Source organism: Vulpes lagopus, chromosome 11, assembly GCF_018345385.1.
Source record: "Vulpes lagopus strain Blue_001 chromosome 11, ASM1834538v1, whole genome shotgun sequence".
Taxonomy (NCBI): Eukaryota; Metazoa; Chordata; class Mammalia; order Carnivora; family Canidae; genus Vulpes; species Vulpes lagopus.
The window spans coordinates 16,192,462-16,203,103 of NC_054834.1; positions in this window are offsets into that span (position 1 = coordinate 16,192,462).

Sequence of the window (10,642 nt, forward strand, 5' to 3'; positions counted from 1 at the left end):
CATTATAAAAGCATAAAATCTAGTCCTTTTTGCCAGCTTTCTCAGCCTACAATGCCCTTAAGATTTAAAAGTAATCCTACTGAACCGAGGGAATGTTACAAATTGTTTAATTCCTTTGACGTGACTTCTACCTTTACTGAAAAGGCAAGCTGCTAGTGGTTCACATTGTGTGTACCTTAAAATAAGCTAGGAACTGTTATAAAATGGAAGGTTTTTGTGATCACCAATATTTCAGAAACACTCCAGATAAAATCTATCTAGAGTGATTACAAGAATTTTAAAAGTTGTAAATCTATTTTGCAGGCAGTATTTTGGTGAGCTGAAGTAGGAGTTTTACCATAAAGGAAGAACAATGTCATAAATCATTTTGAGTATTATTAAAAAGAATTTAATAAAAGAAAGGCAATTAACAAAATCTAGTAACTGATAAATCTAACTTTAAGACTTATGAAACTCATCACTTGCACACATTGGCTACTCACGTTTTACCTACTAGTGCAAAATAATAATAATGGTGATAATTTTTTTTAATTTTTTAAAATTTATTTATGATAGTCACACACAGAGAGAGAGAGAGAGAGAGAGAGAGAGAGAGAGGCAGAGACACAGGCAGAGGGAGAAGCAGGCTCCATGCACCGGGAGCCCGACGTGGGATTCGATCCCGGGTCTCCAGGATCGCGCCCTGGGCCAAAGGCAGGCGCCAAACCACTGTGCCACCCAGGGATCCGTAATGGTGATAATTTTAAAGGCCCAACTATCATCTGTATCTTTCAAAAAGCACTATATTCATAAGTACAATAATATTTTAGAAATAATCATAGCTACCATTTCTGAAAAATGAGCATATAACTTAGAGTTAAATTGAGTCAGAACTGTATTTTTGGATTCTTAGGTTTGTGGGTTCTCATAAGACAAAACTCATGAACCTTCTAGAATAATTAGGACCATAGAGGGCTAGCAAAAGGACTAGGGGTTTGGTTAGAGATAGTTGGCTATAATCTGAAACTTTAACACTATAGTCACCATTTGTAACGCTGGGTTACTTAGCATGACCACCTGGCCTTGAGCACTTTTGGACGTAGGTCCCAAATTCACTTACATATCTTAATATTGAAGCTGCAGCACTAGTCTTATTATAAATACCCTGCCTCACATTTTAATATAAAATGAGTGATATTTAACGCTTCCTGTATGAATTATATAAATGATAGAGTATTTGGCTAAGTTAAGGTTTTAAAACTATTACGACTCTGTGCATGAATACTCGCAGCTTCAGTAACAACTTCGAAAACCAGGTCTTAACAGTGACCAGTTTTAAAGAGATAGAGAGAGGCAAACCAACAAACAGACTCTTTTTTGTTGTTGTTTTGTTTTTTAAGATTTTATTTATTTGTTTGAGAGAGACAGAGAGCACAAGCAGGGGAAGGGGTGAAGGGATAGGGAGAAGCAGACTCACCTCTGAGCATGGAGCCTGATGGGAGGCTTGATCCCAGGACCCTGAATTCATGACCGGAGCCAAAAGCAGCTGCTTAACTGACTGAGCCATCCAGGTGCCCCCCAAAACACAGATTCTTAACTATAGAGAACAAACTAATGGTCACCAGAGAGGAGGAACATGGGGGAGGGGTGTGAAATAGGTCATGGCGATTAAGGAGTGCACTTGTCGTGATGAGCCCTGGATGATGTATGGAAGTGTTGAATCACTATATTGTACACCTGAGACTAATATCACACTGTATGTTAACTAACTGGAACTTAAATAAAAACTTTAAAGCACCCAGTCATCAGCTTCATAACTCTTAAAATGTGAGATTTTCAATTATAAGGCCAATTCTGTCAATGGCCTTTCTTTCATTAAATCCTCTAATATTAATGAGCAATGAAATGTCCATTAAGCTATTAGGAAATCAGATATATTATGCTGGATTGTGTAATGCTGAGAAGTTTCTGTTTTCAGTGAAATTGTTAGACCTGTCCCTGGCTTCTAGCAATATCCACATTATAGTCATTAACTGAAAAATAAAGACAGAAATATGCCATTGTGCCCACCATGTGAAAAATCAAATCTCGTAATATCATAGGCATGGAAGTTGCTTATCATTTCACATTTAGTGCTTTGTTTGAAACTGCCCCATGACCCATTTGAGATCAAAGTTCATGCAACTGGCAAGTAATGGTGGCATTATTGTGTGTCTGTGACATGTGAAGGGCACAAAAAAGGAATTCATAGAGATAAATTGTTTGGTATGAACAAGTCCCCTCTAAGCCTTCAGGATTTTCTCAAATTCAAAAGAGGATAAAGAATGAGAGAAATAAATTATGAAAGGTAGCCGGTTTCATTCTTTTTCTCCCTTCCCAAAAGACTTGGGATTCTTAGTTCTTAAATATTTTTATGCCTTTCAGAGTGAGTTTCATGGTCCAAGACCCACACTTTTACTAAACATGACAGAGCTTCTAGCAGTAGAATAGTGCTATATTTCAGCTATGTAATGTGTTTAATAGGCTTTCATGTTTAGGCTTAAACCCTAACTATGATTTACTATCTTTGGAGGAGGTTTTCAGGGGAGGAAAATAAATTCAGAGTCAGAATGCAGTGTCCCCTGGAACCTGCACATAGCCAGCATCACTTCCATGTGCACTGAAGTGCCATGCACAGACCAGGCCGACGAGGGCGGGAAGCGGTCTGAACACTTGCAAGGGAGGCTTACCCCAGGACAAGAGGAGCCACTTATCTGTATAGAATTTGTGCCTCCTGCCTCTCCAGGGCAGGAGATGAATTGAGAAGAGAGGGGTTTCTCCTCTCTCTTGAGCATCATTTTCCAAACAGACCAAGATCTTATATGGCCTCTGGCAGGTGGCCATGTAAGAGGACAATGCGAGGCAAGGGCTGTCTGTCCAGGCAGATATTAAAAGTTAAAGGGCTTTTTAATTGGGGTCAGTGAGGCTAGGAAGAATCAATGTTTGGAGGGATCGAAAGTCCTTGGTTTAACTCACAGATCTTTCACTTAGTAGAAACCTTGGAGAAGTTGCCACTGTGTGTGAATCCGGTTCTCCTGGGACACAGTCACATCCCTGTGCTCATGTATTGCCTATGGCTGCTCTCATGGTACAACAGGAGGCATGAGTAGGGACACCTGGGTGGACCACTCAGTCACCTAAGTGGGCGACTGTTGGTTTCAGCTCAGGTCATGATCATAGCGTTGTGAGATCCAGCCCCCTGTGTTGGGCTCCATGCTGAACGTGGACGCTGCTTGGGATTCTCTCTCTCCCTCTCCCACCACCCTCCTCCCCCACCCCCACCCCCGACATGTGTGCTCTCTCACTCTCCCTCTCTCTAAAGAAAGAAAAAAAAACTGTACAGACGAGTAGTTGCAACAGAAATGGTCTGGTTCAAAAAGCCAAAAATCGTTACCATGTGATGCTTTATAAGAAAAGTTTACCGACCCCTGATCTAGGCCAAATGTTAGAGCAGCAAACTGATTAAATTAATCGACACTACATTGTGGATGACTACTTCTCCCCAAACCACCCCCTAGAATGTTAACCTATTAAAGTGCAGGGATGCCTGAGTGGCTCAGTGGTTGAGCATCTGCCTTTGGCTCAGGTCGTGATCCCGGGGTCCTGGGATGGAGCTCCCACATCGGGCTCTCCATGGGGAGCCTGCTTCTCCCTCTGCCTCTTTGTGTGTCTCTCATGAATAAATAAATAAATTCTTTTTAAAAAAATAAAATAAGATGCATTTAAGACAAAATTAATTGCAATTATGTGAATAAAATCTCAATGGGTACTTGATAGATGTATTTTAGTAAGTATCCTTCTCAAGGCTTACCAGAAAGTGCCTCTGTTTTCAGTTACATACTTCCTTTACTGAAACCTACTTTTAGTTTGCCAAACCCCCTATATTTGCTATTTTTCTGTTGACTCTGCTTGAGTTGATCTTCCATTCCCCACCCTTTTGTACAGAGATAGTTCCTACTTGTCCTTAAGACTTAGCCCAAGGGATGCCTGGGTGGCTCAGTGGTTGAGCATCTGCCTTTGGCTCAGGTTGTGATCCCGGGGTCCCCAGATCGAGTCCCACATCAGGCTCCCACAGGGAGCCTGCTTCTCCCTCTGCCTATGTCTCTGTCTCTCTGTCTCTCATGAATAAAAAAATAAAATAAAAAGACTTAGCCCAAGTCTCCCCTAAGGCATTTATTACCCACAGAAGCCTTCTCTGTACCTCTACCATCCCATTTCATTCTTTTTCTTGCTGACCCTTATTCTAAATATCACAATGCATATTATTAATTTCATCAAAGTCTTGGTCATCATTATTATAATTACTTGTCTGTAGGTTTCCTCTATTAAACTATAAGCTCTTCTCTTTACTCTTATATCCCCAGGGCTTGGCATGAGTGTTTGGCATACAATAGGTAAATAATACTTAATGAATCACTATTTATTAATCTCCCTCAGTTTGGCCCCTTATAAGCAAAATTTTCACTACTGGGGCAGCTGAGTGGCTCAGTTGGTTAAGCATCTGACTCTTGGTTTTGGCTCAAGTCATGATCTCGTGGGTCATGAGGTGGAGCCCTATGTTGGGCTTCGTGATCAATGGGGAGTCTGCTTGAAAGATTCTCTCCCTCACCGCCCCCACTCTTTATCTAAAAAAAATTTATCTTTTAATAAAATTGGGCTACCTATTTCAGTTGGAAGAATATTCATTAATAGAGAGCCTCCTCAGGAAATTTCCTTGACTGTTGAGTGAACGAAGTCGGTAAATATCATCTGCAACTGTATCCTTTTCTGTTACAGAAAACTTCACTTTTTGAGCACTGCTAATAGCTGTTGAATTCCAAGATAAATTACTTTTTGTGGTGAAAAGTTGCCAACAAGTTCATATGCTCAGAAAGTATGGATTATAGTTTTTTATAAGCCCAGGTATGTTGAGGCATTGATAATGTAGGCAGTATTTTCTCAAGAATGAAATGTTCCTGAATAATTTTCCCATTATGTCAGTACACAGCATCGAATCGAATAGTATTAAACAAATCCTTCTTTTTTATATAACTTTATTGGAAAGATTTACAGAATCATATAATATTCATGTAGGCTTTTATCATGGAAGTAGCAAACTGAGGATCCGAATAGGAAACGCCATTAATATTATTAAATTTTACAGAACATGGGAGTCTTGGCCTCTATTTTACAAAGGTCCAGAATTTTCTTGCTCAGGTCAAAATTTCTCTTGCCATAAATGCTAATTCTGAAAGCCAGCCCTGATCAGCGCTCATCATTAAACGGAAGAATCCATGCAGATGTGTCAGACATCCTGCAGTTACTAGAGAGGGACATGACATCGGAGTGAGCCTCCACTGCTAGACAATGGGAGGACATTTCAATCCTCAGATGATGTACTGGACATTTGTTGTTTGTTCTGTTTAGCACATCTTTTCCTGTCTCTTAGTACATTTTCTTGTGGGGACCCACTCCCTCCTCCCTCATAATCCCTGTGGTTTTGGTGGGCCTACACCCAGACACCCTAGGCTCTAGGAAATATGCCTAGGACCGGGCCAGTCAGCACTTCCATCACAGTGACTGTTTAGGGATTGGCACACAACTCTAAGCTGATGCAAGGAGGCTTGGTCCTGTAATGACGAAGGATGCCTAGACTTGCCAAGGGCTATCGTGTTGAGAAGGTTTTCCTGAGAGTGACACCACTGCAGGAGAAAACAGACCTGAGAGATGGAGAGTGAATGGAGGTCCAGCAGCATTATTTAGACGGAAGCTATAACTTCCCTCGAACATTTCTGTTATCTTAGCCAACAGGTAGGTTTTTTGGATTAAACTGATTTGACTAGGGTCTCCTTTGCTTATAACCAAAAGAGTCTATCAACTCCAATCTACAAATAATAGTGTAATGAAATTTAAAAGTTATCTGGACAAGATGTCTGGGGAAAGTCCAGAGAGCTCAAATAATTGAAAAGTAAAAGAAAATATGCAGAGAATGAATATTAAGCATCTCTAAAATTTTCCAGCTATTTTCAAAAATTATATTCTCAGCTGGTGATGATAGGTGAGAAAAGATATTATTATGTCTTCACTTCCCATTGTTTACTTTCACAAACTTGGGTATAAGCATTTTAAGTATTTTAGTCATATTTTAGGCATGAATATTTTAATATTATCATTGATTTTTAAGTAGAGGCTATAATGTTTCTTTACGTTTTCAAAGGGTTAATTCATTCTTTTAAAAATATTTTATGAAATATCTCATACATATGGAAATACACTAGAAACATAAAATATAAAAACATATGACGAGTGCCTTGGTCAGTTAAGCATCTGACTTTTGATCTCACCTCAGGTCTTGCTCTCAGGGTCCTGGGTTCAAACTCGGCATTGGGCTCCATGCTGATCATGGAGCCTATTTAAGGAAAAAAAAAAAAAAGAAACATAAGAAATAACATATAATATAACCAACATCTGCATACATACCTATTAGCCTAAGAAATGTACCATTACAAATAAAGTTGAAGCTCTCTTACCCTCTTCTTGGACAAACCCCTCTCCCTCCCTCCTAGAGATAATTACCATTCTGAATTTGTTGTTTAGCATTACCATGCATTGCTCCATACTTTATCATACATGTATGAATGTCTGAACAATAAATAGTATTATTTAGGAGATAAATAAGCTTTACATAAGTGGTATAATAGTGTATGTTTTCTCCTGCAACTTGCTTTTTAAGTTAAACCTTATGTTTATGAAATTCATTGATGCTGATATGAGTAGCTTTCCTTCATTCATTCTCACTACAATATAATATTATATTTCAAGCTCTTAATCAATTGAGAACCCAGCTAGGGGGGTGGGGGAAATCTATGAAACAGAATTTTTACTGAACTTTAGCTGAAATTTAAGCATTTCCTTTAATTATAAAGTGGGAAGCCAACCATAGTTATGTGTGACTTTATTACCAAGAGGAATCATGGGAATTTCCATATCACACTATGGTTAATACAGAGAGAGAGTTTGAAATACAGATATTTACTTTGACATTGTTAGTTGTTATCTTGCTACTCTATTTAATGAGTTAATAAAACATGTATTACCATATCATAACTTTTTAGCATGCTGATAATAACCATATTTCAATACAATTTGTTTATTTGTAATCCTATATATTTCAAGGCATTTAAAACATTTTAAACATTTGAGAAGAGGCTCATAGGTCTCATCAGACTGCTAAAGAGGTCCTAGGCACAAAGTTAGAAACTTTGCTCTCAAGTAATTCCATACCTAGATATCTGCCTAAAAGAAATGAAAATGCACATCCAGACAAAGACTTACATGGGAATGTTCAAAAAGCACTATTCATTATAGCCAAAAAAAGTGAATGGGTCTATCTATACATGACAACAATACTTTAGCAATTAAAAAGAACTAACTGGGCTCCCTGCATGGAGCCTGCTTCTCCCTCTGCCTGTGTCTCTGTCTCTCTCTCTCTCTCTGTATCTCTCATGAATAAATAAATAAAATCTTTTTAAAAAGTAAAAATAAAAGTAAAAATAAAAAAAGTAAATTTTTATTAAAAAGTAAAAATAAAATAAAATCTTTTTAAAAAGTAAAAATAAAATACAACATAGATGAATTTCAAAACCATGTATCTGGTGAAAGAAGCCAGATACAAAAGACTAAATTTTAAAATTTCATTTGTATTAAATGTCCAGAAAAGACAAGTATAAAAATAGATACATATAGATACATAGTAAATTAGTTGTTGTCTGGGGGAACCAAGGCAGATGAGATTAACTGCAAATGGGCTCGAGGGATCTTTCTTAGGGTAATGGAAATGTTCTAAAATTGGATTGTGATGATGTTGCACAACTCCAAACGATTTACTAAAAATCATTAATATATGATAAAATGATAAATAAAATGGATGACATTTATGGTATTTAAATTAAACCTCAGTGAAGCTGTTTAAACAGCAAGAAACTTTGCTCCACTGTACGACCAGATCATTTATTTATTTTTCTATTAAAGGTGGTTTTCATTTTTGTATTTGCTATTAATAGCAATATTGCTTTGAGCATTCTTGTACATATCTCCTTCTGCACCCCCTGGGCATGTCTCTGTGCTGTATAGCTAGAGGCAAAATTACTATATTGCTTCAACTTTGCCAGATATTGAAATATTGCTTTCCAGATGGTTGCCACAATTTGTATTCTAGCAACAATGTATAAGAATTCTTGTAATTTATAGCCTCACCAATACTTGCTATTGTCAGACTTTTAACTTTTGCAATCTACTAAGTATGAAATGGTATCTTGTTTTAATTTTCGTTGCAACATTCTCATCTGGTAGGAGACACCATTGTGCCTTCTGTGGCCAAGGGCAAGACAGTGTAGTGGTTAGATGCTAAGGGACATTGTGCGTAGGTTTGAATGATGTTTCTACCACTTCCTAGAGATTGTAACTTGGGAAAATTATTTTATAATTTTAGCTATATATAAATTCACATTTTAACTTATTCCTGCAGAACCTATTTTGTTCTTGTGTCGTTGTGCTTCTCCGAGTAGAATTATTTTATATTTTTCCCTGTTCTCCCTGTAGGGAGTCAAATCACTCCTAAGATATCAAACTATATTGAATGAATAGGTGAGTTACAAAAGTTAGATTTTTATGAAGAAAAAAAGGACCATAGGTAAACTGAAGAACCTCAAAGATACAGCAAGAGTTTTAAAAGAGTAAGAAAAAAACTACAGATTACCTTTCCAGTAAGTAGCAGTGAAGGTGATAATTCACTCTTCAGTGGTAACAATGAAAGCCAAGAAACAATGTACTATCTTCAATACGCTGAAAGGAATTAACTGCCAACTAAGAATTCAGTTTGTTCCTTTGCAGTCTTTATATATGTATTTCCTTTTATTCTGGTCCTATTTCACTGATGAGGACCTTTAATTTGGTGTGCAATCAAAATGGTGGGGGAGGGCACCTGTCTCATTCTTGATCTTAAATGGAATGCTTATAACGTTTCGCCAATTTGAAAAATGCTTCTGTAGAATTTTTTTGTTAACTATCCTTCATCAGATTAAGGTAGTTCCTTTCAATATTTCATTTTGATCCTTACAAATAGATGCCAAAATTCCTATATCTTTTGAAATTATTCTTTAATTTTTCTTCTTTAATTGTGAATATAATGAAGAGCTTTGCTAGCGTTAAATTATTCTTTTTGGCATAGCGTGAACCCAACTTTGTCATCCTATATTATCTTTTCAATATTTTGCTGAATTCTCTTTACTAGTAGTTTGCTTAGAATAGGTGCATAAGTGATCACAGTTGGTCCATAACTTTCCATTCTCCTACCGTCTTGTTTGGGCTTGGTAGATGGTACCCAAGCTGATTCTGTCTGCCACTCCTGCCCCCTCAGTGGTCGTCATTCTGCACTTAAGCCCCACACACTCACATGTATTGAACATGATCTTTAAACTCTAATTTTTAAAAAGGTTTTTATTTATTTATTTGAGAGAGAGAGAGCACAAGCAGTGGGGAGGGGGAGTGAGAGGGAGAAGCAGTCTCCCCGCTGAGCAGGGACCTCAATGTGGGACTCGATCCCAGGACCCCAAGATCATAACCCGAATCAAAGGCAAATGCTTAAGCGACTGAGCCACCCACACGTCCTGATATTTAGACTCTTATTAATAAAGATTGTAGTTAGTGTGCCTTTCCTGAACACTCTGAAGTCTCAAATTACATTTTGTATATGGATTCCACAACTTAACTTTTAAATCTCTTGATATGAGGGGGACCTGAGTGACTCAGTGGCTGAGCATCTGCTTTTGGCTCAGGTCATGATCCCAGGGTCCTGGGATCGAGTTCCACATCAGGCTCCCCACATGAAGCTTCTCCCTCTGCCTGTGTCTGCCTCTCTGTGTTGTTCATGAATAAATAAATAAACTCTTTAGAAAATATATAGGTATTCTGGTTAAGTTAAACTACATTTCAAGTGATCCCATCAAAAAATTGTTATAATTATAGATACTGAATTACTTCATGCACTTCTGAACTTTTGAAATATCTTGTAATTGGAAGAATTTTCCACACACTAACTTTTGGCTCTATACATTTCACACCATGTTATCCTTCCACTCTTCACATATCTCTGGTCCTAGGGCCCAAAGGACAGTTTATAATATAACGTCTAAACTGTACCTACATATCATGACTCTGGTGAGGTCCACAGAGCAGACAGTAAAAATATTTCTGAAAGTCATTCTTTACTGGGACAGCAGCTAGCAGTAACTTAAGTGTATACACAGTGACTGCAAACTATATAAAAACAACCAACAAAACTCAAATCTCTAAGTCGACTTCCCTTTAACCACTCCAAAAAAAAAAAAAAAATGCTCACAGCCACTGCCATGACAATCTTACACAAGGAGAAATTTGGAGTAGTTGGAATAGAAAGGAAGGTAGATCTTAACCATGGGTTCAACATATATTTTCAAATTTTACAGAAACATATGACTATGTGAACCCATTTCTAGTCTCCCCACAGGGCCTTAGAAGAGACTCATTTAAGTGGAAGGCTCTATACCTAAGGCTGTGGCCCGTAGGTGGGAAGTGGAGTTTCAATTTTATTATTTTCCATACAGAT